Below are 26,733 nucleotides of genomic sequence, written 5' to 3'. Positions count from 1 at the left end.
CCATCAGCTTTGGGTGGGAATCTTAGGGAAGAGGTCTCAGAGAAATTTAAGGAGAGACTTGAAACATAATATGTGGACAGAGATATGTCTGGGGTGCTGGAGCATCAGATTGAGGTGGGAGGGTGTGAGGCAGGGAAGGACTGTAAGGTCTGATGCACCCCAAGAGTCTGATGACATACTGTTACACCCTATGGTGTGCCTGACAAAGCAGAACTTACCATCTGCCAGATGGTAAGTGTCACCTGTGTGACTAAGAGCACAGCTCCCTGCTTCTCCAGCAGTCACACATCTCAATTCCAGAGAACTAAGATTTGGGACCTTCAAAGGGAAGGATGTCAGAGGGAGGGGCAAACAGCTTGGGGTGGGTGGGGCTTGTGTGGTTTGGTTCTGCCCATAAAGGGCTAGGCACTTCACCCCACATCAGGACTCTCTGCAGAGGGAGCTACGAGTCTCCACCTGGCAGGACTTTCAGCTTCTGTCATCTTGAGGCAGGAAGGTGGGAGCTATTTGTGTGGATGAGAAAGGGTTTCTTTTCTTTCCTGGGTATTGGGTATTGAACCCAGGGGTGCTTTACCACAGAGCTACATCTCCAGTCCTTTTTATTTTTGATTTTGAGACAAGCTCTTGGTAAGTTGCCGTGGCTGGCTCAAACTTATTATCCTCCTGCCTCAGCCTCCCAGGTCACTGGCATTACAGGCATATGCTGCCATGCCTGAATAGGAAGATGTTTCTGAGTATGAGACAAGATCCATGCATGGTGGTGGTGGGGAGGGTGATGATACCAGCTCAGGTCCGGTCTCAGTCTCAGGGAGTGAGAGTTTCAGGGAAAGGAGCCCAAGGCCTGTTGGGTATTTACAGGGTTCAATAGGGATGCAGGCTATTTCAGGAGTTCCAGATTGCTGATCACTTGCCACTGGAGATTTCCTGACTCAGTGAAGTCAGGGAGGAAGAATGGGAGGAAGACAAAAGGTGGTCCAGTCAGTGATCCTGGGTATCTTGTTTCTGGTTACAGGACAATGACCAGACTCTGCTTCCTTTTGTTTCTCTCTGTGGCACCAAAAGATGCAGTGCAGGTAAATCACTCCAAGGAGCAACAGTTCCTCTGCTTCCCCTCTGGGGTGCCTTGCGTCAGAGGAGTAGAACTGGGCTGGGTTCTGAAGTCCTGGGCCAGAAGAGGAGTTGTGAAGATGCACAGAACACACACTTGGCTGCCAGCTGGAGATGTGGACTTGGGGCAGATTTCTGACCCCTCCTGGGTCTGGCTGGAAGGAAATCAGGGGTGAGGCAGAAACTGTGTCCTCCCCCAGCCTCTCTGGCTCCTGTGTCTTGGCCTTGGGATCTGTAGAGGGAACTGGTAGCCAGAGCAGTCAGGAATCTTCCTCTAATTTCCATCCTCACCATTGCATTTCTCATGATAGACATAATAGTGATATTTTCCAGTGTTACTGGATTATATTATTTATTTCAATTCATTCCATCATCAAGTTAAAAGGCACATTTTCATACACTATTTCATTTGCTGTCCATGAGTAAGAAGAGTTTATTAATGGCATTTGTTTTCCTTTTTTGTACTAGGGATTGAACTCAGGGATGCTTTACCAATGAGCTATATCTCAAGCCATTTTTGTAGTTTTTCATTTTGAGACAGAGTCTCATAAGTTTCTGAGGCTGCCCTCAAATTTATGATTTTCCTGCCTCAGGCTCCTGAGTTGCTGGGATTGCAGGTGTGAGCCACCATGCTTGACTTAATTTCTATGCTTTTAGAGCAATAAACAAGGCCCTTTCCCCACTGGTCTCTGCTAGAATCAGCTTTAGTTTTGAACCCCCCTCCACCCCATTACATCATGTGTTCCAGCCACAGTATGCTACTGACCTGCGGTTTTCAGCAGATTGGTCTATGCTTGGTCATCCCTTCATGCTATTTTTTATGCTTTCTGGAGTGTCCTCTCCCCTTTCCTTCCAGTCTCATAGCCAGTTCTTATTTGTTCTATCAGAATCCACCTGCTCTGAATTACTTCTGGTTGCTTTCTCAGCAAGTTGAGATTTCCTGTGCCCACAGGTGGGCCTCTTCTTACCCGATTTCAGCTGGGTCCCTCTCTGTGTCCTTCCTCCCTCTAGGATGCAATCTCTTGAAGGAGTGTGTCAAATTGTCTTTGAATGCTCAATGTCCAGGTAGTTCACACAGTAGGGATTTAAGTAAAATCGGTTGACTAGATCATGACTCTTCAGCCTGTAGTAGCTTTTGGGTCAGACAATCTTAGCAGAGAGTCCCTGACTTTTTAGAACTTCAGAACATAGAGATGAGCTGATGCAATGGGCTGGGGTTCGAAGTTAATGTGCAGGAAAGATGGTTTCAGTGGTCCAAATCTGTTAATGAGAATTTTTCTCATGTTCTCTAACAGTGACCCATTCTCCTGAGATGTCGTGGGAGGACAAAGCCTGTGCCTCTTTCTTTTCTTCCTTGCCTAGAAGCTGCAAGGAAATCAGAGAAACTTGCCAGAGAGCAAGAGGTAAGTAATGAACCAATGCAGCATTCTCTCTTTGAAACCACTTTTTAGTGAAACACAGCCTAATCATGGAAATCAAGAGGAATAGAGTCTGTTGTGGCTCCAGTTTTCACCCAAAAGAGGTTTCCAGTGGGACTTACTTTTTCTCTCTCCTTCCTTCCTTCCTTCCTTCCTTCCTTCCTTCCTTCCTTCCTTCCTTCCTTCCTTCCTTCCTTCCTTCCTTCCTTCCTTCCTTCCTTCCTCCCTCCCTCCCTCTCTGTCGTTGTGCTTTTGCAGTACTGGGAATTGAATCCAGGGGCACTCTTACCACCGAACTATATCTCCAGCTCTTTTAATTTTTTATTTTGAGACAGTGTGTCACTAAATTGCCCAAGCTAGCCTTAAACTTGTGATCCTCCTGCCTCAGCCTCTGGAGTAGCTGGGATTATAGGTGTGTACCACTGTAGCTGGACTCAGGTGGGAATTTTGAGGTGTTTGTGTTCCATGCACACACATAATCTGAACACAGGGAACATGCAGCTTTGCCAGTGTGCTTAGGGTGGCGGCAAGAATTGTGATGAGCTAAGATCCTCCTCTACTTGTAAACTATCCAGTTAGTGTGCCACAGGTTCATGGATGCTGCCAGAACTTGTGGGACTCCAGAGGCAGAGACATAGAATTTCCTTATTGTAGCAAAGCAGAAGCCAGAGTATCAGTGTTTTCTTGTGCTGGGCCAGGTGACATCTCTACATGTAGTGGGTTTGTCAAGCAGGCTGACAAATTTGACTAGTAGAGAAACAAACCAGTTGTGGTGGCACATTCCTATAACTCCAGTGATTTGGGAGGCTGAGGTGGGAGAATCACAAGTTTGAGGCCAAAGAAAGAAAGAACAAGCTCTTTGTAGAGTCAGGTATTTTCTTATAGAAACAGCAAAATCAAGATCAGCAAAGATGTCAGCTTTTCTGATTCCTTGTCCTGTGGGCAAGGAAAAGGGGCTGGTTGATGATGTGATGTGGATAGTGTTGCTGAGAAGACAATCTGTATTGCAGCTAAGCAATCTCATAGGCTATGACTGAACCATAAGAAGTGGGGGTAGGATGAGGCAATCTGGGAGGCAATGAGACCTGTCATGAGCTGTCATGATGGCTGAGCAGTGACAGCTTCCATGGAAGATAGGGAGGAGGATGAGAAATGACCAGGTAGCAGCTCCTCACAAGCTTCCCACGTTCTCAATCATGGGGAATCATGGGCTTTCTGATAAGAGCAGGGTGAGCTGAGCTTAAGCCCTGCCTATGTGGCCAATGGGGAAATGTGCAAGGTGCTTGCAGAGGAACCAGTCTCCTGCAGGTTGTGGAAAAGAGGCACACTCTGAGCTTAGGGAATCTGAATCTTACATAAAGGGCAGGAGCCATTTGCTTTCAGAAGTTCAGGGGCCTATTTCTGATCTCAGATGGGACATGCATGATAATTTCTGGCCTCTCCTGGCCAGAGGGTGGCACTATATAAAGTGAGGAACCATCTTTCTCTATTTGGTTTATAAATTTTTTGAGAAAACAATACAGAACAAAGGTGGTCAATGCCTCTGCTTATGGATTGGAAGAAACACAAGATACCCATGGAGGATTATTATTGTACCCATGGAGATAAGTGAACATGTGTGAGAACGTTCAGAATACACTTTTAACTTCCCAGGGCCATTCTGGTCACGGGGCTGAGATGGACCATGAGCTCACACACAGGGAGGCTCTGGCTGGTTCTCTCTACAGATGGCCTGTATTTCCTCCGGGCCAAGAATGGTGTCATCTACCTGACCTTCTGTGACATGACCTCCGCGGGTGGCGGCTGGACCCTGGTGGCCAGTGTGCACGAGAACAGCATGCCTGGGAAGTGCACAGTGGGCGATCGGTGGTCCAGTCAGCAGGGCAACAGAGCAGACTACCTGGAGGGGGATGGCAACTGGGCCAATTACAACACCTTTGGGTCTGCAGAGGCGGCCACCAGCGATGACTATAAGGTGGGTGCCACTTGGGAAATAGTGAGGACCTGAGTGTGGCTGGGCCACAGCAGGAGAGAGTGTTGGGAGGTGGGCTGAGGACATAGGGCTGGAGCAGAAGAGAGACATACTTACACATCTTACATCCCAGTTTCCTTCCCACAAGGCCATTAGATTTTGGGGTGGTGTTGGGGGCCATGATCAGTCCCCATGGAAGGGGTGTGTGAGCATGGCTGGTCATCTGTCCACCTGGAGCCCAGAGCTGCCAGCTCACCTGAGGGAGCCCATGTGTGTTTTTTTGCCCTTGTGGGACCTGCTGGGCTGGTTAGTCTCAGTGTTGGTTGCTTTTCCAGAACCCTGGCTACTATGACATCCAGGTCCAGGACCTGAGCATCTGGCGTGTGCCCGACAACAGCCCCATGCAGAATTGGCAGAGCAACTCTCTGCTGAGGTACCGCACCACAACTGGCTTCTTCCAACATTTTGGACATAACCTGTTTGGCCTCTATCAGGTACACAGGACTGCTGGCTGGGGAACACTTGAGTGTTTGGGATTAGGGGACAAATCTGCTTCTTGAAGCCATGTTATGATTGAGTTGTGGGAAAATCAAAGTCACTATTGTTTGCATTGATATTTTAATGAGTTCACAGCGATATCATGCATATCTCAGAAACTCTGAACCAGGCCAGGGAAGAAGCCTAGAGGAGGAAGAGTGGGAAGACGGAGGAAGAGACACAGAGGTCTTGGGACTATTGTGGAGATGTAGCCTTGGGGAAGAAGGAGTCATTATTATTCAAACTGGTTTCTGAATAATGACAACTGACTTGAAGGGATCCCTCTCCTGTCCAATGGCAGCATATCTACTGTCCTTACAAAACTTTTCTTTTGTGTTCCTGCAGAAATACCCAGTGAAATATGGATTAGGGAAATGTTGGACTGACAATGGCCCAGCAATACCTGTGGTCTACGACTTTGGTGATGCTCAGAAAACCGCATCTTACTACTCACCTACCGGTCGAAGTGAGTGTTTGCTCTCAAAGTCCAATCAGACGTCCTTTCTTGAACTCTTGGGGAAAGGGGGCAAGTAATAAAGAATTGCTAGCCAAGCTCAGAAGTGCACACCTGAAATCCCAGCTACTCTGAATTCTTGAGGCAGGAGGACTGCAAGTTTGAGGTCAGCCTCAGTAACTTAGTGAGACCCTGTCTCAACAGAAAAAAAACAAAACATGTTTTGGGGATGTAGCTCAGTGGTATTCAATCCCCAGTACCACCACCAAAAAAAAAAAAAAAAAAAAAAAAAAAAAATTGACACAATTTTGTGTCATTACGTCATAAGAAAACTATGAAGTTAGGGTTACAATTTTCTCCATTTTACAGGGCAAAAACCCAGTCTATCTAACCACCATGTCCCTATGCAGCCTCTTATAATAGTTAAGAAAATCTGCAGACTAATTTTTTCAGGAAAGAACTAGCAAAGTGGTGAGGAAGATTTATTTTTATTTATGTATTTATTTTGATTGTGGGAATTGAACCCAGGGGCACTTAACCACTGAGTCACATCCCCAGCCCTTTTTAATATTTTATTTAGAGACAGGGTCTTGATGTGTTGCTTAGGGCCTCGCTGAGTTGCTGAGGCTGGATTTGAACTGGTGATCCTCCTGCCTCGGCCTCAGAGCTGCTGGGATTATAGGTGTGTGCCACTACATTCAGAGAAGATGTATTTTTTATATGAAGGATAGCTTTTAGTTTTCTTAAAAATGACATTTTTTTCAGTAAAATAAAGCCACAGAAATTAAGTCTTGGATCAGAAAATCAAAAGCCTTTACAGTTTTCCTTTAAAATTTTTTTTTAAAAAAATTTGTCAATGGACCTTTATTTTATTTGTGTTTGGTGCTGAGAATGGAATCCAGTGCCTCACACATGCTAGGCTGAGTGCACCACTGAGCTGCACCTGAACACCTACTATTTCCTTTGATATTTGAATGAAAGCAGGACAGTAGGTGATGCTGGGAAAACATCCCATGGTAACTGGCTGAGGCCTGTGTAAACAGCAACAGATGGCTGCATCTGACAATTGCTTATCCCTGCTCATCTATATTGATCTTTCTTCTATCTTTTTATTTGGTGGTATTAGAGATTGAGCCAAAGGGGACTCTACCACTGAGCTACATCCCCAGCCCTTTTTTTTTTTTTTTTTTTTTTTTTTTTGGGACAGGGTCTCACTAAGTTGCTGAGGTTGGCTTAGAACTTGTGATCATCCTGCCTCAGCCTCCTGAATCACTGGGATTTCAGGTTGCACCACTGTGGTGGGCCTAGTGAGCTTTCTGTGCAGTCTAACTTCTCCCACAGTCTTTAGGAGAACAAGTCTTCTGTGAGTTCCAGCCTCTTACCCCAGATGACAGAGGTTCCTTCAAGGATGAGTTCAGGGCTGGGATGCACCAACCGCTGGCCGCAAGGGTGTGGGAACTGAATGTCTGACTGTAGCCTAAATTTTGACTATGGAATCTTTGGTTCAAAAAGAAGCTGTTTCTAGTTATTATTATTTGGTACTGAAAATTGAACCCAGGAGTGCTTTATCACTGAGCTACAGCCTCAGTCTCACTAAATTGCTGAAGTTGGTCTTGAATTTGTGATCCTATCCTCACCCTCCTGGGTCACTGGGATTACAGGTGTGTGCCACTGGGTCTGGGTCTGGCTCTAGCCATCATTTTTTTTTTTTTTTTTAGTACTAGGGATTGAACCCAGAGGAACTTTACCACCGAGCTACATTCCTAGTACTTTTTAAAAATTTTATTCTAAGGCAGGATCTCACTAAGTTGGGTAGGACCTCACTAAGCTGAGGCTGGCCTCAAACTATTGATCCTTCTGCCTCAATCTCCTGAGCTGCTGGGATTACAGGCATGGGTGCTGGTGCTCTGGTCTAGTCACTCCTTTTAATGCTTGGCTTTTGTTCGTGTCTTCTTTTTCAGAGGAATTTGTTGCGGGATTTGTCCAGTTCAGAGTGTTTAATAACGAGAGAGCAGCCAACGCTCTGTGTGCTGGGGTGAGAGTTACTGGCTGCAACACTGAGCACGTGAGTTTATGAGGAGACCACAGCCTGCACCCATGCCTGTGTGGGATGTGTCATTGGGTATCTGACTAGCTCTCTTCCCCCCTTATTCTCTTTACTCTCTTTTTCCATTTTTTTTTTTTTTTTTCGGTGCTGGGGATCGAACCCAGGGCCTTATGCTTGCAAGGCAAGCACTCTACCAACTGAGCTATATCCCCAGTCCTCTTTTTCCATTTTTATGGATGTATTATGCACAATAGTTGGTCTTGTTACATACTCACACATGCACGTGACATAATTGGATCACTTTCATTTTGTACTTATCTGTCTTTCCTTTCCCTCCTCCTTTCCCAGTCCTCTTGCTTGACTCTACTGGTCTCCCTTCCATTTTCATGAGATGCCCCACTTTCCCCCTTTATTCTCTTTAGCTTCCACATATCTCATTTCTCTCTTGATAGTGTCATATGAACAGAATTTGAATGGGGTCCATTTTACCAATATTTCAGTTTATGGTTAGTATTTTCTTCTTCCTCCCTTCTTTTCTTTTTTCTTCCTTTCTTTTCTTTCTTTCTTTCTTTCTTCCTTTCTTTCTTTCTTTCTTTCTTTCTTTCTTTCTTTCTTTCTTTCTTTCTTTCTTTCTTTCTTTCTTTCTTTCTTTCTTTTCTTTTCTTTTTCTTCTTACTGGGGATTGAATCCTGGGGACACTCTACCACTGAGCTACATCACCTTTTTATTTTTTATTTTGAGTCTGGGTCTTACTAAATTGCTGAGGCTGACCTTGAACTTGCCATCCTCATGTCTTAGCCTCCTGAATCACTGGAATTATAGGCATGTGCCACTGTACCCACTCAGCTTGTGTTTTCTTTAATAAGTACTTCCTGTGTTGAGGTCATAAAGCTATTGCAAAGATAGCATTAATATTGGGAAGATTTTAATATTAGCATCTATAATACTACTCTTTTTTTTTTTTTTTTTTTCAGTTTGGTAGGAGAGTGTACCATAGCTTGGTGACAGGAGGCTGTTTTTGCGAGAGGTCTTGTAGCTCAGGGGTAGGGAGAGACTGTCATCAAGAACAAGAGCACTCACTTGGGCTCCTCTTCCCTTCCCAAGTGACAGTCTGAAGTCGCAGTTCCATTTTTAGTTCCCCCTCTAGTCGTTAATCGGTCCATTTTCCAGCCAAGATGAAGCAGCTGCACTTGCATGCAGAATCCCCAGATTATGATTCAGAGAATAATGGGGAGGGAGCCCTGAATGTGCAGCAGGGTATGTGTCTTTCTGCCCTTTTCCTTGACAACCATTTCCTACACTGGCTTCCATGGCTCCTTAAACTGTTGATTAGTGCATATTTACATAGCTATCTGCATACCTTCATGCATGGATTCTTAAAAATACTAAGTGATAAGTGATAGAGTAGTACAGATGATAGAGCTAAGGAGCTTAGCTTGAGTGGAAGAGAGATGTAAATGCATAATTGCAATCTCATTGGTGTAAAAGAAATAGGAACGAGGGTCTCTGGGAACATATTAGGGGAGTTTCTAACTATACGCATAGTTGATTCTCCAAGGAAGAATTGTGCTAAATCTTTTTTTCTTTTTAAGTGCTTTTTTTTTTATTGTAAACAAATGGGATACATGTTGTATCTCTGTTCGTACATGGAGTAAAGGCATACCATTTGTGTAATCATAAATTTACATAGGGTAATGTTGTTTGATTCATTCTGTTATTTTTCCCTTCCCTTGCACCCCTCCCACCCCTCTTTTCCCTCTATACAGTCCTTCCTCCATTCTTGCCCCACTCCCTAACCCTAACTCTAACCCTAACACTAACCCCAACTCTAACCCTAACACTAACCCCTCCAACCCCCCATTATGTGTCATCATCCACTTATCAGCGAGATCATTCTTCCTTTGGTTTTTTGAGATTGGCTTATCTTACTTAGCATGATATTCTCCAATTTCATCCATTTGCCTGCAAATGCCATAATTTTATCATTCTGTATGGCTGAGTAATATTCCATTGTATATATATGCCACAGTTTCTTTATCCATTCATCAATTGAAGGACATCTAGGTTGGTTCCACAATCTGGCTATGGTGAATGGAGCAGCTATGAACATTGATGTGGCTTTATCTCTGTAGTATGCTAATTTTAAATCCTTTGGGGATAGGCCAAGGAGTGGGATAGCTGGGTCAAATGGTGGTTCCATTCCAAGTTTTCTAAGGAATCTCCACACTGCTTTTCAGAGTGGCTGCACTAATTTGCAGCCCCACCAGCAATGTATGAGTGTACCTTTCTCTTCACATCCTTGCCAACACCTGTTGTTGCTTGTATTCTTGATAATCGCCATTCTAATTGGGGTGAGATGGAATCTTAGGGTGGTTTTGATTTGCATTTCTCTTATTACTAGAGATGTTGAACATTTTTTCATATGTTTGTTGATTGCTTGTAGATCTTCTTCTGTGAAGTGTCTGTTCATTTCCTTAGCCCATTTGTCGATTGGGTTATTTGTATTCTTGGTGTAGAGTTTTTTGAGTTCTTTATAGATTCTGGAGATTAGTGCTCTATGTGAAGTATGATTGGCAAAGATGTTCTCCCACTCTGTAGGCTCTCTCTTCACATTACTGATAGTTTCCTTTGCTGAGAGAAAGCTTTTTAGTTTGAATCTATCCCAGTTATTGATTCTTGCTTTTATTTCTTGTGCTATGGGAGTCCTGTTGAGGAAGTCTGGTCCTAAGCCGAGATTTTGAAGATCTGGACCTACTTTTTCTTCTATAATCTGCAGGGTCTCTGGTCTGATTCTGAGGTCCTTGATCCATTTTGAGTTGAGTTTTGTGCAGAGTGAGAGATTGGGGTTTAATTTCATTCTGTTGCATATGGTTTTCCAGTTTTCCCAGCACCATTTGTTGAAGAGGCTATCTTTTCTCCATTGCATATTTTTGGCCCCTTTGTCTAGTATGAGAAAATTGTATTTATTTGGGTTTGTGTCCGTGTCCTCTATTCTGTACCATTGATCTACCTTTCTATTTTGGTACCAATACCATGCCGTTTTTGTTACTATTGCTTTGTAGTAGAGTTGAAGATCTGGTATTGCGATACCCTCTGCTTCGCTCTTTCTGCTAAGGATTGCTTTAGCTATTCTGGTTTCTTATTCTTCCAGATGAATTTCATAATTGCTTGCTCTATTTCTGTAAGGTACATCATTGGGATTTTAATTAGAATTGCATTGAATCTGTATAGCACTTTTGGTAGTATGGCCATTTTGACAATATTAATTCTTCCTATCCAAGAACATGGGAGATCTTTCCATCTTCTAAGGTTTTCTTTAATTTCTTTCTTTAGTGTTCTATAGTTCTCATTGTAGAGGTCTTTCACCTCTTTTGTGAGATTGATTCCCAAGTATTTTATTTTTTCGATGCTATTGTGAATGGGGTAGATTTCCTAATTATTCTTTCCAAAGATTCATCACTTATGTATAAAAATGCATTAGATTTATGTGCATTGATCTTATATCCCGCTACTTTACTGAATTCACTTATGAGTTCTAAAAGTTTTCTGGTGGAATTTCCTGGTTCCTCTAAGTATATAATCATATCATCAGCAAATAGGGATAGTTTGAGTTCTTCTTTTCCTATTCATATCCCTTTAATTTCTTTAGTCTGTCTAATTGCTCTGGCTAGAGTTTCAAGGACGATATTGAATAGAAGTGGTGAAAGAGGGCATCTCTGCCTTGTTCCAGTTTTAGGAGGAATGCTTTCAGTTTTTCACTATTTAGAATGATATTAGGCATGGGCTTAGCATAGATGGCCTTTACAATGTTAAGGAATGTTCCACTATCCCTATTTTTTCTAGTGTTTTGAGCATGAAGGGGTGCTGTGTTTTATCAAATGCTTTTTCTGCATCTATTGAATAAATCATGTGATTCTTGACTTTAAGTCTATTGATATGGTGAATTACATTTATTGATTTCCTGATGTTGAATCAACCTTGCATCCCTGGTGCACTATCTTTTTAATATATTTTTGTATGCGATTTGCTAAAATTTTGTTGAGAATTTTTGCGTCGATGTTCATTAAGGATATTGGTCTGAAATTTTCTTTCCTTGATGTGTCTCTGTCTGGTTTAGGTATCAGGGTAATATTGGCTTCATAGAATGAGTTTGGGAGGGTTCCCTCCTCTTCTATTTCATGGAGTACTTTGAGAAGTATTGGAATGAGCTCTTCTTTAAAGGTTTTGTGGAACTCAGCTGAGAACCCATCTGGTCCTGGACTTTTCTGTATTGGTAGGCTTTTGATGACTTCTTCTATTTCATTACTTGAAATTGGTCTGTTTAAATTGTGTATGTCCTCCTCGTTCAGTTTAGGTAAATTCATATGTCTCTAGAAACTTGATGTCTTCAAAATTTTCTATTTTGTTGGAGTATAGATTTTCAAAATAGCTTCTAATTATGTTTTGTATTTCAATCCTGTCTGTTGTGATATTTCCTTGTTCATTCCGAATTTTAGTGATTTGGGTTTTCTCTCGTCTTTTCTTTGTTCGTGTGGCTAAGGGTTTATCAATTTTGTTTATTTTTTCGAGGAACCAACTATTTATTTTGTCAATTTTTTGTGTTGTTTCTTTTGTTTCAATTTCATTGATTTCAGTTCTGAGTTTAACTATTTCCTGTCTTCTACTACTTTTGGTATTGGTCTGTTCTTCTTTTTCTAGGGCTTTGAGCTGTAGTGTTAGGTCGTTTATTTGTTGAATTTTACTTCTTTTATTAAATGCGCTCCATGAAATAAATTTCCCTCTAAGTACTGCTTTCATAGTGTCCCAGAGATTTTAATATGATGTTTCTTTGTTCTCATTTACCTCTAAGAATTTTTTACTTTCCTTTCTAATATCTTCTGTTATCCATTCATCATTTAATAGCTTATTGTTTAATCTCCAGGTGTTGGAGTAGTTTCTGTTTTTTACTCTTTCATTTATTTCTAATTTCAATCCATTATGATCTGATAGTATACAGGGTAGTGTCTCTATCTTCTTGTATTTGCTAACAGTAGCTTTGTGGCATAAAATATGGTCTATTTTAGAGAAGGTTCCAGGTGCTGCTGAGAAGAAAGTGTATTTGCTCTTGCTTGGATGGTATATTCTATAAATGTCCGTTAAGTCTAAATTATTGATTGTGTCATTGAGATCTATGGTTTCTTTGTTCAATTTTTGTTTGGAAGATCTGTCCAGTGGTGAGAGAGGTGTGTTAAAATCACCTAGTATTATTGTGTTATGGTCTATTTGATTTCTGAAATTGAGAAGGATTTGTTTGACATACATGGATGAGCCACTGTTTGGGGCATAGATGTTTATGATTATTATGTCTTGCTGATTTATGCTTCCTTTAAGCAGTATGAAATGTCCCTTCTGACTAGTTTTGGCTTGAAGTCCACATTATCTGAAATTAGGATGCAAACCCCAGCTTTTTTGCTGAGTCCATGTGCATGGTATGTTTTTCCCCATCCTTTCACCTTTAGTCTATGTGTATCTCTTTCTACGAGGTGAGTCTCTTGCAGGCAACATATTGTTGGATCTTTCTTTTTAATTTAATCTGCCAGTCTATGTCTTTTGATTGATGAATTCAGGCCATTAACATTCAGGGTTATTATTGTGATATGATTTGTATTCCCAGTCATTTGGTTCATTTATTTTATTTTATTTAATTTATTTATTTTTTTGACATGACTTGGCTCCTCCTTTACTTCACAATTCCTTTAGGATAATTCCTCCCTTTGCTGATTTGCTTCTTTGTTTTTCATTTCTTCCTCATGGAATATTTTGCTGAGAATGTTCTGTAATGCTGGCTTTCTTTTTGTAAATTCTTTTAGCTTTTGTTTATCATGGAAGGATTTTTATTTCATCATCAAATTTGAAGGTAATTTTTGCTGGGTATAAGATTCTTGGTTGGCATCCATTTTCTTTCAGGACTTGAAAAATGTTGTTCCAGGCCCTTCTAGCTTTTAGGGTCTGGATTGAAATATCTGCTGATATCCGTATTGGTTTCCCCCAAATGTAATTTGGTTCTTTTCTCTCACAGCCTTTAAAATTCTGTCTTTATTTTGTATGTTAGGTATTTTCATTATAATGTGCCTTGGTGTGGGTCTGTTGTAATTTTGTGTATTTGGAGTCCTATAAGCCTCTTGAACTTCATTTTCCATTTCATTCTTTCGATTTGGGAAATTTTCTGATATTATTTCATTGAATAGATTATTCATTCCTTTGGTTTATTTCTCTAAGCCTTCCTCAATCCCAATAATTCTTAAATTTGGCCTTTTCATGATATCTCATTGTTCTTGGAGATTCTGTTCATGATTTCTTACCATCTTCTCTGTTTGGTAAACTTTGTTTTCAAGGTTAAATATTTTGTCTTCAATGTCTGAGGTTCTGTCTTCCAGGTGTTCTATCCTATTGGTTATGCTTTCTATGGAGTTCTTAATTTGGTTTATTGTTTCCTTCATTTCAAGGATTTCTGTTTTTTTTTCAATATCTCTAACTCTTTATTGAAATGATCTTTTGCTTCCTGTATTTGCTCTTTCAACTGTAGATTGGTGCGATCATTCAGTGCCTGCATTTGCCCTTTCATCTCATTGTTCAAGGCCTGCATTTGCTCTTTCATCTCCTCGTTTGCTTCCCTGATCATTTTAATTATGTACATTCTGAACTCCCTTTCTGTCATTTCTTCTGCCATGCTGTCATTGGATTTTATTTTATTTATTTATTTATTTTTTTTTATTGTAAACAAATGGGATACATGTTGTTTCTCTGTTTGTACATGGCGTAAAGGCATACCATTTGTGTAATCATAAATTTACATAGAGCAATGTTGTTTGATTCATTCTGTTATTTTTTTCCCTTCCCCCCACCCCTCCCACCCCTCTTTACCCTCTATACAGTAGTTCCTTCCTCCATACTTGCCCCCCTCCCTAACCCTAACTCTAACCCTTCCCTCCCCCCCATTATGTGTCAACCTCCACTTATTAGCGATATCATTCGTCCTTTGGCTTTTTGAGATTGGCTTATCTCACTTAGCATGATATTCTCCAATTTCATCCATTTGCCTGCAAATGTCATAATTTTATCATTCTTTATGGCTGAGTAATATTCCATAGTATATATATACCACAGATTCTTTATCCACTCATCAATTGAAGGGCATCTAGGTTGGTTCCACAGTCTGGCTATTGTGAATATGAAATGACCTTCTTTATCCCTTCTGACTAACTTTGGCTTGAAGTCCACGTTATCGGAAATGAGGATGGATACTCCAGCTTTTTTGCTGAGTCCATGTGCATGGTATGTTTTTCCCCATCCTTTCACCTTTAATCTATGGGTATCTTTTTCTATGAGGTGAGTCTCTTGCAGGCAACATATTGTTGTATCTTTCTTTTTAATCCAGTCTGCCAGTCTATGTCTTTTGATTGATGAATTCAGGCCATTAACGTTCAGGGTTATTATAGAGAAATGATTTGGTTTCCCGGTCATTTGGTTCATTTTTAAAATTTTGTTTATTTATTTGTTTGACACAACTTGTTTCCTCCTTTATTTGACAATTCCTTTAGGATAATTCCTCCCTTTGCTGATTTGCTTCTTTGTTTTTCATCTCTTCCTCATGGAATATTTTGTTGAGAATGTTCTGTAATGCTGGCTTTCTTTTTGTAAATTCTTTTAGCTTTTGTTTATCATGGAAGGATTTTATTTCATCGTCAAATTTGAAGGTAAGTTTTGCTGGGTATAAGATTCTTGGTTGGCATCCATTTTCTTTCAGGGCTTGAAAAATGTTGTTCCAGGCCCTTCTAGCTTTTAGGGTCTGGATTGAAAAATCTGCTGATATGCGTATTGGTTTCCCCCTGAATGTAATTTGGTTCTTTTCTCTCACAGCCTTTAAAATTCTGTCTTTATTTTGTATGTTAGGTATTTTCATTATAATGTGCCTTGGTGTGGGTCTGTTGTAATTTTGTGTATTTGGAGTCCTGTAAGCCTCTTGAACTTGATTTTCCATTTCATTCTTCAGATTTGGGAAATTTTCTGATATTATTTCATTGAATAGGTTGTTCATTCCTTTGGCTTGTTTCTCTAGGCCTTCCTCAATCCCAATAATTCTTAAATTTGGCCTTTTCATGATATCCCATAGTTCTTGTAGATTCTGTTCATGATTTCTTACCATCTTCTCTGTTTGTTCAGCTTTGTTTTCAAGGTTAAATATTTTGTCTTCAATGTCTGAGGTTCTGTCTTCCAGATGTTCTATCCTATTGGATATGCTTTCTATAGAGTTCTTAATTTGGTTTATTGTTTCCTTCATGTCAAGGATTTCTGTTTGGTTTTTTTTCAATATCTCTAACTCTTTATTGAAATGATCTTTTGCTTCCTGTATTTGCTCTTTTAACTGTCGATTGGTGCGATCAATCAATGCTTGCATTTGCTCTTTCATCTCATCATTCAATGCTTGCATTTGCTCTTTCATCTCCTCGTTTGCTTCTCTGATCATTTTAATTATGTACATTCTGAACTCCTTTTCTGTCATTTCTTCTGCCATGCTGTCATTGGGTTTTATTGATGTAACATCTAGATTTGTTTGCAGCATTTTCTTTCCTTGTTTTCTCATGTTGTTCAGATATCAGTGGACCGCTGAGATATTGCAGATTTCCTCTGTTGATTTACAATGACCCTGAAGATTTCTATATATATCCCCTCTTAGCCTTCAGTAGGCTGAAGTCTTGGAGGAGGTTGATAATGCGGTGCTCCACAAGGAAGCTGCCTCTCTAGGAGTGGTGGCCTTCAGGTGGGGTATATTCCCTGCTAGTGGGCAGAGGTGCCTCCACTTGTTGACCAATGGTCATCCAAAGGGGACCTAGGCTGCGGGCTGAGGCAAGGCCTGTTTGGGCCTGAGTCTCTGGTTTTACCGTCCTTGTGGGAAACCTCACCCAGCAGGGAAGACTCACCCGGTGGGGAGGTCTCGCTGGTCAGTTTCCTCCTAGAGGTTCCCCTCAATTTACAGCTACTGCCTGGGCTGGGCTGCCTTCCTCTGCAAAGTTTCCAGGGGCCCGGCCCTACCTCCTGGGCCTGGGAGCCTCACCCTTCGCAGATGAATCTCCTTAGGCTGCCCCTCCTCAGAGAATTTGCCCATAGGCCTGGAACCTTCGCTCCGCCCTAAGCCTGTCTCTGTGCGGCTCTTCCACCCAGAAGCCTCCTAGATCCTGGGACCCTGTTCTGCACCTAATCGCCTGGCTGCGTGGCCCCTCCTCTGAGCAGCCACCTGTGGCCCCGAACAATCGCTCTGAGTCCCAGAGACCCGCCACAGGCCTCTTCCTCCAGACAGCCGCCCAGTATGCCGGTGCGGTCACTAGGAGTCCAAGAAACTCACTTCGTGCCTCCTCCTCCCACCAACCACCCGTAGCCCGGGGCAATCAATCACTCCGAGTCGAAGTGACCCTGCCCGTTCCTCCTCCTTCTCCAGATAACCCCCCCGGGTGTTCAGGAGCAGTCCCTCTGAGTGGCTCTGAATCCACGTGACCCGCTGCACGGGTCCTCTGGGCAACCGCCCGGAGCTCTGGTGTGGTCCCTCAAGACCAAGCGTCCCACCACGCTTCTCCTCCAGGCAGCCCCCCTGTGTTCAGGAGCTGTCACTTTAAGACCAAACAACTCACCACTCGCCTTCTCCTCTGAGCAGCCGCCTGGAGCGCTAATGCAGTCACTGCGAGTCCAAAGGACCCGCCGCGCTCCTTCTCCTCCTTCTCCTACTCCTCCGGGCAGGCCCCGGGGTTCAGAAGTGGTCAGGGTCCAAACAGCTCGCCACGCAGCCCCTTCTCTGGCAACCGCCTGTAGTTCCCGTATAGTCACCCGAATCCAAGCGGCTGCTCCTCTTCCTCCTCGTCCTCAGGGCAGGCCCCGGGGTTCAGAAGCGTCGTTCTGATTCCAAACAGCTCGCCGCGCGGCTTCTCCTCTGGCAACCGCCTGCAGCTCTGGCGCAGTCTCTCCGAATCCAAGTGGCCACGCTCCTCTCCTCCTCCTCAGGGCAGGCCCCGGTGTCCTGAGTCCACACAGTTCTCCCCGCCACTCCTCCCCCGGGCAGCCGCCGGAGCCCCAGTGGCTGCTCCGAGTCCCAGCGCTGTGCCGAGCGGCCTCCTCTATGGCGCTCCAGCGGGGGGAGGGGCGTCTCGCCGGCAGTTCTACTTCACAAAGTTTCCTGCGTTCCGGGACCCCCGTCCCATCCGGGATGCCCCCCCAGGGGGTGAGAGTCACCCGGCTACTTTGAGTTGGTCCCAAGCGTCTCAATATCTCCTCTCTTGAATCCTGAGTTCTGGAGCAACACGTAATGCAGCCACCCTCTAGGCCGCCATCTTGAAAACCCTGTCATTGGATTTTATTGATGTAACATCTAGATTTGTTTGGGGCATATTCTTCCCTTGTTTTCTCATATTGTTCAGGTATCAGTGGACTGCTGAGATATTGCAGATTTCCTCTATTGACTTATAATGTCCCTGAAGATTTCTAGTATATCCCCTCTTAGCCTTTAGTAGGCTGAAGTCTTGGAGGAAGTTGATAATGCGGTGCTCCACAAGGAAGCTGCCTCTCTAGGGGTGGTGGCCTTCATGTGGGGTATATTCCCTGCTAGTGGGCAGAGGTGCCTCCACTGTTGACCAATGGTCATCCAAAGGGGAACTAGGCTGTGGGCTGAGGCAAGGCTTGTTTGGGCCCGTGTCTCTGGTTTTACTGTCTTTGTGGGAAAACCTCACCCGGCAGGGAAGACTCACCCGGTGGGGAGGTCTTGCTGGTCATTTCCCCTCCTAGAGGTTCCCCTCAATCCACAACTACCGCCTGGGCTGGGCAGCCTTCCTCTGCAACGTTCCCAGGGGCCCGGCCCTACCTCCTGGGCCTGGGAGCCTCACCCTTCGCAGACGAGTCTCCTTAGGCTGCCCCTCCTCAGAGAATCTGTCCGCAGTCCTGGAACCTTTGCTCCGCCCCTCAACTTGTCTCTGTGCGGCTCTTCCACCAAGAAGCTGCCTAGGTCCTGGGACCCTGCTCTGCACCTAATCGCCTGGCTATGCGGCCCCTCCTCTGAGCAGCTACCTGGAGCCCCTTACAGTGGCCCTGAGTCCCAGTGACCTGCTGCACGCTTCTTCCTCTGGGCAGCCACCCGGTGTTCTGGTGTGGTCACTAGGAGTCCAAGCAACTCACTGCTTATCTCTTCCTCCTGACAGCCGCCCGTAGCCCTAGTGCAGTCACTCTGAGTCCAAGCGACCTACCGCGCTCCTCCTTGTCCTCCGGGCAGCCCCCTGGTGTTCAGGAGCAGTCACTCTGAGTCCAAACAACTGACCGCATGCCTCCTCCTCTGGGCAGCCACCTGGAGCCCTGGTGGGTTGCTCTGAGTCCAAGCGTCATGCTGAGTGGCCTCCTCTACGATGCTCCCAGTTGTCTGAGTTCACTGCTCCAGCGGGGGGAGGGGTGTCTCTTTGGGCAATTCTACCTCACAAAGTTCACTGCGTTCCGGGACTACCGCCCCATCTGGAGCGCCTCCCCAATGGGAGAGATTCACCCGGTGGCTTTTAGTTGGTCCCAGGTCTCTCAATATCTCCTCTTCTTGAATCCTGAGTCCTGGAGCAACATGAAATGCAGCCACCCTCTATTCCACCATCTTGAAAAACCCGCTAAATCTTAAAAGGTGCATAGAGCTCAACAAGTAGCAAGGGGCAGCATAGTGCATTTTAAACATGAATGACTAATGTGCTCAATGTCATTGGTGTTTGAGAGAGCCTGGGGCAGCAGGGTGTTGTGTAGCTTTGGAGCATGGAATGGAGGCAGGCCTGATGCTGGAAGCACTCTTGGAAATCTGAGCAAGGAGGAATTTTATGTTATGTCAGGAATTTGGAGTTAATGTGGGTGATGGCAATCACTAGAGAATTTTGTACAGAGGAGTGACTTGATCAGCTTTGGTTTTCCTTAGATGCTGAGTAGCTGTATGATGAACATGGATTCAGGGGTAGGGAAGTTAGGGGCAAGGAGACCATGAAGCAGGCACAAAGGTCCAGATGTGAAATATGAAGAACCTGAGCCTGGGCATTCTTTAATTAAAAAAGTATGAATTCATTTTTATTAAATGAATAACACTATTCATTTTTACTAAAATGACAATAATAAACCTATACATGTTAACATAAATTTCACATTTTATGAAAAATAATTACATTTTTGAAACTAAAATGGGTAAAAAGAAGAATGACAGTGCATTATCACTGTACCTAATTGTGGACTTTGTTTTTAGATATTTGTACATGCAATAACATAATTTGATGGATTTCATCCCCTGATCCCCTCATCCCCTTCCTCTAGTCTACTGCGAGGCAGGGTAACTTGATAAGGTTATCTGAGCCTGGATGGATTCCAGAGAACATAGGTGGTAGAAGCAACAGTTCTTAATGACCAAATGGTGGTCAGGGATGGGAAATGAAAAAAATTAAAAAAAGCCAAGTGCAGTGGCAAATGCCTGTAATCCCAGTGATTTAGGAGGCTGAAGCAAGAGGATCACAAGTTTGAGGCCAGCCTCAGCAATTTGTGAGGCCCTAAGCAACTTAGTGGGATGGTGTCTTAAAACAAAAAATAAAAAGGACTGGGGATATGGCTCAGTGATTAAGAACCCCTGGATTCAATCCCTGGTATCAAAAGACAAAACAAAACACTAACTAAGGTTTTGAGTAACTATAGTGTAAGGAATCCCACAAAAACTATGCTGGACATGGGAAATCACATAAGGGAGTTTATTAAGCAAACAGGGTGTCTCCCTGCAGAGTAAGAGAGAAAATGAGAGGAAAAGAAAGGGAAAGAGAAAGGGCATGCACTAGAGAGAGTGGAAAGTGAGGAGGAGAAAGAAAGTGAGTCAGGGTGAGAGAAAAGCAAGAGAGAAAAGATGGCGGTGAAGTCATCTTTAAGAATCCCGCCAGGCTAACAGGGGACCAGTAACGGAGAAGGATACTGACTGATGAACCAATAGCTAGCTAGGATGTTCACAAACTGACAGTAGTTGGGAGGCAGGGAAAATGGCTGCACCGGAAAGGGCGGGGAGAGCAGCTTTCAGACTGACAAGTTAGGTTGTGATGTAATGGAAAGGGCGGGGGAGCAGCTTTGTATTACATTCCCCCATTTCTGTTTTTATAAGAAAATCTTTTGTTCTCCAGTTCTTTCCCACCTTATCTCTCCTTCCTGCCTATGTGACTATGGTTGGTTTTGGGGGTGAGATGTAAAAAGTCCGTTCTCCCAGGGGCAGTGTTCATCATCCAGACTTCCAGAGGCAGAGGGCTTTCATGGACTTCATTTCCTCGACTTTACTGATCCCCTTTTCTACACTAACTGCCTGTCCCCAATTCTGGCTTCATTCACCCCTCTAATTTTAGGAACTCCTTTACTGCTGTAGGGAAAGAGGGGTGATGACTGTTCTGGCTTCTTTGAGCTGGAAGGGGGCAGCGTGGGGCGAGCAGTTTGGAGTTTCCTTTTTAGAAATCGGGTCAATCGAGGGGTCCATGGTAGAAGTCTGGTTGGGGAAGAGCAGGTTGTAAAGGCATCTGGGGATGGGTGCTTCTATGAGATAAGAACAAAAAGACATGAGTACTGAAATGAGATTGATACAATATAAATGTTGCAGAATCTGGAACATGCCATTGCATATCATAAAGATGACAGAAGTCAATAATTCCTCACCAGCAGGTGGAAGAACCGAGTTGTTCCCATAACAAGGCCTAGCAAAGGCTGGAGAGGACAAGGCCTTTATTTGGGAACTTTAACATTGTGTAGGTTGTCAGGAATGTAACCACAACATTTAGTAGAGATACTAGCAAACATAGATTAAGCCTACCTGTGTCTGTAGACCTTTAACTAACTAAAACTTCTGACTTTGGCAGTTTCTCTTGATAGTTATCAGGCATGTATGCCTAAGAATCTCTCTTTTGTAGCTTTTAGTCTTTATTCTAGTGGGCTAACACAAGTGTACATCTTAAGTTACATTTAAGTATTATTTCTTTTAAATGCCCAAGAATGGCTATATTTTGGTTTTAACTGTTTTGCTAGGTGTTTAAGATAAAGCTGGTCAAAGTGACCTGTTCCTGTCTGTTAAAGTCAGCTGAGTTCCCACAGGGGTCACTCATAGAAAACTTGAGAACCTTAGCTTTAGTGCTGTCCATTAGGCAGGGTCTCCTCAATGAGGTGGCTTCTCTTGGAAGCATTAGGGGTGTCTCCCTTTTTCCATGACCCTCCTCTGCAGCAAGTGCACTGATTGACTTTTCATCCTCTAGTGGCCTCACAAATCTCCTTGATCAGGAGTCAGGAGGTTGTGTGACCCACCCAGAGTTGTAAAGCTCCTTAAAGAAGTCCTCTTGTTCCCTGGGTTCAGGCTGACTTTGAGGGCAAGACCCAAATATGGACTTTTCTTGACCTCTGTATTTAATCTCAATCTCTAAGTTTGATGTTAACCACCAAGCAAGCCAGTCTCACCAGTCATAAAGTATCAAGTACTTTTGAACACAACTTTAAATGAGTTAAAGTTTGGCTTACTTTGGAGCCATTCTAACATGCAGCAGAGTTGTGAGGCAGAGCCCAATCTCAGGTAAGGCGGGGCTTTTCCTAAAGCTAATTTTTTCCTCTTTTGCCATGACCAGCATGACCAAATTCTCAAGTTTAGTGAGGGGCAAAGGAGTATTAGAAAATAACTGTTTATAAACACAAATTTTGAAGATTAAGCTGAGATCAGATGGAGCTCTGTTCTCTGATGGAAGTGCAGATCTAAAGAGCAATCTTTATGTCAACATCTTTATATATGATTATGTCAGCACTCTTTATATATGTATGTAAGCATTATTCTTTGTTTTCAGGAAAGTTACAGAGACTAGGTCATTACGGTAACTTTTTTTTTTCAGAGCTGCAAAGTGCAATGTTAGGAACTCTGTGTAGCTCTCAAGGAAGTCCACTGTCCAAAGTTACTGTAAGGTGGGCAGGAACTAGAGAAGGGAGCTGATGAAACACTGGTTATCAAGCAAAAGAATTCCTTCCTGCCCAAGAGCTGTGTGCCTGAGATCAATGTCAGAGCTGATAGGACTCCTGTATAGAGCCTTCCCAAGGAGGGCACTGCCACAGCAGTTAGGCATCTTGTGCCCCTGCACAGGAGCACTCCCAGGCAACAGGCATGCCACAGTCATGAGGCCAGAGACCCCAATCTCAGTCACTGTTGTCCCATTTTTGTTCCTGCACATTACACTCTTTCTTAAATGTCATTTTAAGTTTAACACAATTTAACATTATATCTAAAACATGAAAGAAAGGCTGAGAGAGCTTTTAACTTTCCTTTTGTGTGGCAAAGTGGCAAAATACTTTTATGTTTCATGATATTAACCTTTAAACAAATCAGGCTCTTACTAATTTTTAAAAATACATTTACATTTAATTTTTAATTAAAATAAATAAATAAAAAATACATTTACATTTAAATTTCTCAGTGTAACAAATTTTACATATACCCTATTGATGACAGGTACAGAAAGGTTAATTTGGAGAGTAGCAGCTTGATAAATTTTCTGCTTTAAAGGCTTGTATACCTGGAAAATATGAACACATTTAATTTTGACTCTAATTCACTCATCTTATTGTAAAAAAACCAAGATCAGACAAGTGTAAAAAAACCAAGATATACCAACAGTATTTGCCGTCTCTTTCCTATGGAAGAAAAGTCCTAGGAAAATTGATGTTAGACATTTTATAAACATCAGCATTTAATGAGTTTGACCACCTAGAGACTTGTGAGTTAATTTTTTTTGGGGGGTGCTGGGGATCGAACCCAGGGCTTTGTGCTTACAAGGCAAGCGCTCTACCAACTGAGCTATCTCCCCAGCCCCTAAAATTGAACCTTTTTAAATCATGTGAATTAAAAATATTTGGATCCATTCTTAAAATTTTAATTTTATGTGCGCTTATATTTAACACAAAAGCAAAGGCCTTGTAATGTTTATTTCCATTGCAATGTAACAGATGTTCAAAAAAATAACCCTAGAGTTGGATAAAAAGAACTGATCAAAAATCATTAACCTAGGTATGTAGGATCAAAATTGTGAGCTCAAAAATATAGCATTTAAGAAAAACAAGAGTCCTAGAAGAAAAATGATAATGGCCATTAATTATAGCATGAGAAAATAGGAAAGAGAAGGGCAGAGAGAAGAGGAAAAGGGAGAGAGAAAGTGTTGTGTTGCAGCCCAGGAGAAATTTAAAATGGACACGTTTTTTCCCCTTGGATTTGAGACTAGTCTCCCACTGCGCCTTCCTCCATTTACATTTCAATGTAAGCCTTGACTGAGATCTGAAAGGGGCTAAAAGGTTCTAGCAGAAACTTGATGCCTAGTGCATTTTAACTCTTTTTCCTGGTTAGTAATCAATTCAGGTTTGGATGCAGAAAATTGTGAACCATTATCTCCCACTACTTGTGGGGAATGGGGCTGCTGTATCATACTCCTTACTGGGACATGCCACTGATGGTTGGGCTTGTTACTCCCTCCACACTGGCATATGTGGGACCTCGTGGCAGGAGGACTAGGTGGGCTGGGCCGGGGAGTGGAAGCAGAAACAGCTGAATCAAAGTTGGAGGAGGAGGAGGGATTAAGAGGGGGAGAAGAAGGAGGCCTTTGAGTTTGCAGGAAGAGCCAAGAAGCAAGAAGGAAGAGACTTGAAGATAAGAAATCCCTTTCCATCTGCCTGCTCACTCACGGAAGCTGTGTGCCATTACACAAACGAATTTTGATGGCTTTAAGCCAGGGGTCAGGCGAAGGGTTCCCAGGGTTAAATCTGCCAGATTGGAGGACCCAGGTCCCATGGTGGAGACTGATACAGCTGAGTCTGTGGCCAGGGCATATGCGGCCATTTTGGATTGATTATCTAAAGGGTACTGTGGCCAAATATAAGCTGGGAGTCAGGCGAAGGGTTGAATCTTCTGGAATGGAGGGCCCAGATCCCATGGTGGAGACTGATACAGCCGAGTCTGTGACCAGGGTGTCCTGAGGCCAGAGTAGTCGACTGGAGACGAGAAGGCAGCACATAGATGGTGTCATCACACAAGCATCAATGTGGGGCCAGGCAAAAGCCAAGAAGAGTTGAGGACCTGATATCAGGGTTTTTGAGTATGAGTGCAAGTGCGAGATGAACCTTAACCCTGAGAGAGAATCTCCACCATAAAATCAGGAATCCACCCAGCAGATAAGACCGACTATAGGGACCAGCAGTAACTATAAAAGTTGTGACTGGGTTACCCCCACCCCTCAGCTGCCTCGAGAGCCCCGGACACTCAACGGTCACTTCTCAGGTCAGCAGAGGTGTGTTTAAGTGGTCTAGAGTGGGGACCTGTCTAAGGGAACTCACCAATCTGAAGTCCGGTGTTGCATGCAAAAAGCTGAGTGTCTGGGCGAATGGAAGGTGGGGCCGTGTCTGGGGGCACTGGGGCATCGGATGGGGTTCCACTTGCCTAAGAGGCAGTGGAAGGACCCATCCCGAGTCACACCACCAATGTAAGGAAGCCCACGAAAACCACACCGGACACGGGAAGTCACATAAGGGAGTTATTAAGCAAACAGAGTGTCTCCTTGCAGGGTAAGAGAGAAAATGAGAGGAAAAGAAAGGGAAAGAGAAAGGGAATGCACTAGAGAGAGTGGAAAGTGAGGAGGAGAAAGAAAGTGAGTCAGGGGAAGAGAAAAGCAAGAGAGAAGTTATCTTTAAGAATCCCGCCAGGCTAACAGGGGACCATTAACAGAGAAAGATACTTGCAAGCTGACTGATGAACCAATAGCTAGCTAGGATGTTCACAGACTGACAGTAGTTGGGAGGTGGGGAAAATGGCTGCACCGGAAAGGGCGGGGAGAGCAGCTTTTAGACTGACAAGTTAGGTTGTGATGCAACAGAAAGGGCGGGGGAGCAGCTTTGTATTACATATACTATCAATTAATTAAGACAGGGTGACAAGGGGTTATGACTTAGTGGTAGAGCACTTATCTAGCACCCAGAAGACCCTGGGACCAATTCCCAGGGCTGGGGTTGGGGGCCCTGAAATAGTTCCCTTACATTAGTGAGGAACTAATTCAGGGACAAGAAGGGAGAGATTTTTTTCCCCCTCAGTGGTGTTTGAGATATGTAGTTGGGAACATCCAGGTGGCTATTGGATACAGCATGAGAAATATCTGGGTCAGAGCAGGAGACCTGGAAGTGGTCCAGATTCTGCTAATAGTTACATTCAGGGAGAAGATGAGTCATACAGCAAAAATGAGGCAGAGATTGAGCCTTGGGCAATAGCATTTAGGGAATGTGCAGAGGAAGAGAGGCCAGCGGAAGGTTCTGAAGATGAATGCTAAAAAAGGAGGAAAGGAAGTCAGGAAAGAGCATTATTTCAGAATCCACTGGAGGAGAGGGGTTTATAGGAGGATACGATCAAAGTCAAGAAGCATGAGGACCAACGTACTTAATGGTGTCATCAGCAAATCAGATCTCTCACTGTCTCTACCTTTTCCCCAGCATTGCATCGGAGGAGGTGGATTCTTCCCAGAGGAAAGTCCCAAGCAGTGTGGGGATTTCTCCTCCTTCGACTGGAATGGATATGGAGCTCACATTGACTCCAGCAGCAGCCGGGAGATAACTGAGGCAGCTGTACTCTTGTTCTACAGATGAGAGCTCTATGGTTTGGGACTGGAAACCCATCTCCAAACCCTAGGCTGTTGGATACAGAAAAACTAGAATACCAATAAAGAAAAGAGGATAATAAATGGCAACATTTGGTGGCTCTAGGTCTATTTGAATTCATTTTACAAATTGGCTGATACCTGGATATGGTTGGCCACTCTGGCATACCATCTTGAGTTGCTTGTTGAAACGGGGACCAAATGTTTCAGTCAGACCTCAGAGAGCCATCTGTGTTAGCAGGGTGCTGACCACAGCAGCCCTGGCTTGGGAGCAGGGACCATATTTGTTACATCACTTTGCTCAAAAGGCTGATTGGATCATGCATCCCCAGCGCCACATTTTGGGAGCAGGTGCTGGGAATTAAACCAGGGCTCAGCACATGCTCCAACACTGAGCAACACTTCCCTTCTTTATGAATGATCCCTTTTCTATTTATCCCCGTGGACTAAGGCATTGGTTCTCAAATAGCAAACAAGGTGGGATAGGA

General features: G+C 43.5%; 1 pseudogene across 1 annotated transcript; it reads left to right on the top strand.

Moving 5' to 3' along the window:
* The first annotated feature begins 190 nt into the window (after positions 1-190).
* On the top strand, positions 191-26,234 carry LOC306665177 (intelectin-2-like; annotated as a pseudogene). The gene is made up of 8 exons (XR_013766973.1): positions 191-231; positions 1,013-1,073; positions 2,403-2,510; positions 4,253-4,500; positions 4,833-4,991; positions 5,380-5,500; positions 7,450-7,553; positions 26,082-26,234. The product of XR_013766973.1 is annotated as an intelectin-2-like (transcript).
* The last annotated feature ends 499 nt before the right edge of the window (positions 26,235-26,733 follow it).

This window comes from Sciurus vulgaris (genome assembly GCF_902686455.1).
Source record: "Sciurus vulgaris genome assembly, chromosome: 1".
Lineage (NCBI taxonomy): Eukaryota > Metazoa > Chordata > Mammalia > Rodentia > Sciuridae > Sciurus > Sciurus vulgaris.
The sequence above is the reverse complement of the archived record's forward strand: the minus strand, read 5'-3'. Positions and strand labels throughout refer to the sequence as shown.